The sequence below is a fragment of the Ictidomys tridecemlineatus genome, chromosome 8 (assembly GCF_052094955.1).
Source record: "Ictidomys tridecemlineatus isolate mIctTri1 chromosome 8, mIctTri1.hap1, whole genome shotgun sequence".
NCBI lineage: Eukaryota > Metazoa > Chordata > Mammalia > Rodentia > Sciuridae > Ictidomys > Ictidomys tridecemlineatus.
In genome coordinates this window covers 84,351,518-84,354,576 of record NC_135484.1, presented here as the reverse complement: position 1 = coordinate 84,354,576, position 3,059 = coordinate 84,351,518, and the positions used below count along the sequence as shown (strand labels likewise).

The following is a 3,059-nucleotide window of genomic DNA, read 5'->3' as shown; positions in this document are numbered from 1 at the left end:
GGACTTTTAGGGCATTATCCTAGGAAAGAGGGCTAAATGGTTTATAGAGCCACATGACTCTGTGAGATGGAAGAAGATACCCTGAAACTTCTCCCCCAGGAGAAGGAAGGAATGAATATGCACATTCATAATAAAGATTTGAAAGTCTCCTAGAATTTCTACCAAGGCCAACTGGTAAAAGTCTTTCTCTATTGAAGTCAGTCCTCAAATCAAGGAAATTTTGGTATTGAGGAACTTAACTCAGGGTCTCACATGTGCTAGCCAATAGCTCTGCCACTGAGCTACTGCCTAACACAGCCCTGTTTACTTTTTTTATTTTGAGACAGGTCTTGCTAAATTGCCGAGTCTGGCCTTGAATTTGTGATCCTCCTGCCTCAGCCTCCCTAGTCACTGGGATTAGGGGTGTGTGCACCACGCTCAGCTCTGATAATGTATTCTTAAATTTTTACATAAATTGAATTTGAAGATAACACATGAGAATTTGCTATCTAGAGAGAAGCTATGATTAATCATTTTGAAAAAGTTTAACTGAATTTTCAGTTTTTGTGTTCTTTTAGTAGGATACAGTTATACTGGATTTTCTCTTCTAACAATTTAAGTAAAAAGAGAAATACAAGTCATATCTGGGTTATCTTTTTTTTTTTTTTAAATGTGGTGCTGGGGATCGAACCCAGGGCCTCTTGCGTGCTAGGCAAGCACTCTGCCACTGAGCCCCAGCTTCAGCCCTCTGGGTTATCTTCTTAATTGAAATTTTTAGGAATAAAATTTGTAAACTTATAAATCTAATAAATAATATTATAATGCTAATGATCAGAATATTGAACTTCCATTATTTCTGTTTTTAAAAAGTCTGCTAGAAATGGTTAAGTGGTTATATCAATTGTGAAATAACGCCAGTCCCTATCAATAGTTCCCCTTTTGTGGAAACAAACAAAACCATTGAACAAAAATGTGACAACAGTAAAACCCAAGACTTATTCATAGAATATGGTTAATTGATCACCTTTTCCAACCCCAGTAAAAACCAACAACAGTAAAGCACATAATTAATAATGCATATGTAAGGGTAAAATTTCTAAGCTGATTCTAAACTGCAAAGCCTGAGTTAAAGTGTAAAAGACCGGGCATTGTAAAGTTTCTAAGCTGCAAGGCCTGAGTTAAAAAGTGAAGGACCAGGTATTGTTAAAATCCTCTGTTAGGACAATACCCGAACTGCCCAGTAAATATTTCTCCTGACTCCCTGGTTGTCTAATAACCTGGGACTCTGTGTAGTATGTCACGTAGTCCTTTAGGCCTTAAAACCAATCAGTTTGAATGTGTACCCTGCTTAGAAGTGACCAATCACCCCCATCCAGCCTGTTCCCGCCAATGAATGTGCTAATCACGTCTCAGAGTTGTTGTTCAATTTTCCCGCGCCTCATGATGATTTGTTCTGATGTATGCAAAGCCCCCCCCCCCTCCCCAAAAAGTGTACTTAAGCTCTGCTTGACCTCTGCTCTGGGCTCTGGGCTGTTTTCCCTTCCTGAGTGAGCCTAGAGCCTCAGCGTGCTGAATTAGGATCCTCTTCAATAAAAATTCCTCCTGCTTATTGCATGAAGCTGGTCTCTTGTGGTCTCTTCCTCCGACTTTTCGCCGGACCCTTACACATATATTAGCATTCTTTCAAATAAAGGAGAGCACTTCAGGTAGTTTCAGTTTTAATTTATAAAATATGGATGTAAAATAGGTGTGTGAGGGAGAGAGATTCAGGTACTAGCTCTTAAAATGGTTCTAGGAAGAAAGAAAGTTCCAAAAGTATTTTGAAGGATACAGCAATCAGAAAAGGGTATTTAATCTGTTAAAATTTGTATTCTCTTTGACCTTAATTTGTGTTTACTAGGGAAAAAAAATCCCAACAGTCGTATTGCTTTATTTTTGCACTATTTTTTCTCATGTAACTAAACTGCCAGCTTCATTATAGTGATGTCAACAGAGACAGACCCTATACAATACTTTTCAAGAAGAGCATCAGCTAGATAAGGAAAAATGTATCTTTTTTGGAGGGAGATCAAAGAAGGCAGATTAGAGGAAAGGGTGCAGTTTCCAAGTGCTCCAATGGCTCAAGATTCAAATAGTGGGGAATACTACTCCTCATCAAGGAGGATGACAGAGGAAACTCCCTGATACTCAATAATAGAGAGTGAGAGAATCATAGAGACCCAGAATTCAGGTGCTTTGAACAAGAAAGAACACATTGGAGTCAATCTGGTGGGGCAGCCTTGCTAGTTCACTGCAGAGGGGAGGGGTAACACAGAGAGAGAGAAACACATTGAACTGATTTGGCACAGGAAAACTTGTAGAACAGAAAACTAGTCTTAGCTGAATCAGAGGCTGCACAGTCAGCTGGTGTTTGAAAGGTGCTCCATGTTTCCTAACTGGCATGTGTAGAGTTGGGGCCAGAACCATCTTGAGGAGGCCATGCTGTAACTTGCTGCTGTGGGAATTTAGGAGATCATAGAGTCTGGCAAGTGTCTACCATGTGGCCTAGTGTGTGCCTAGCAGAATGCAATTGAAATGGGCACAGAAAGGATTGTATTTAGGGTGATTCAGATTCAACATATGGAAGGGAACGCAACTTGTTTTCCTTTTGTGTCTGATGGCTCACGTGATCAGCCAAAGAGGGTAGAAGAATCTGGACAGGTGGGTTGCAATTGCCCTAGGGAACTGAGTCTGGGAAGGTCACATTTGTAAGTGCCTGACACTTGTGGAGGGTTAATTTGTAGAACAAATGGAGTTCTTGTAAGGCCCCTAGATCTGCGTTCCCAGCAGAAACCAGCATCTGTATCTGCACAGCTCCAGGAGTATTACCTGACAAAGTTCCAAAGGTCTGATGAGAGATAAATCCTAGTTGCTGGAACTTCTCATTTAGAACTCTGTATCAGCCCCACTCAGGGAGTACATTGATTTAGTCTGTCTGGACAAAACTCCAATTGACAGTGCTTTCCAATCTGTCCTACTTTATATTGGTAAGACAGGAAGCTTTCCAGGCCACTCCAGCTGGCAGCTTGGCGAATAACATA

General features: G+C 40.6%; 1 non-coding gene across 1 annotated transcript; it reads right to left on the bottom strand.

Moving 5' to 3' along the window:
- Positions 1–652: 652 nt before the first annotated feature.
- On the bottom strand, positions 653–715 carry Trnaa-agc (transfer RNA alanine (anticodon AGC)). The gene has a single exon. It is a non-coding gene; the product is annotated as a tRNA-Ala (tRNA).
- Between the last annotated feature and the right edge of the window lie 2,344 nt (positions 716–3,059).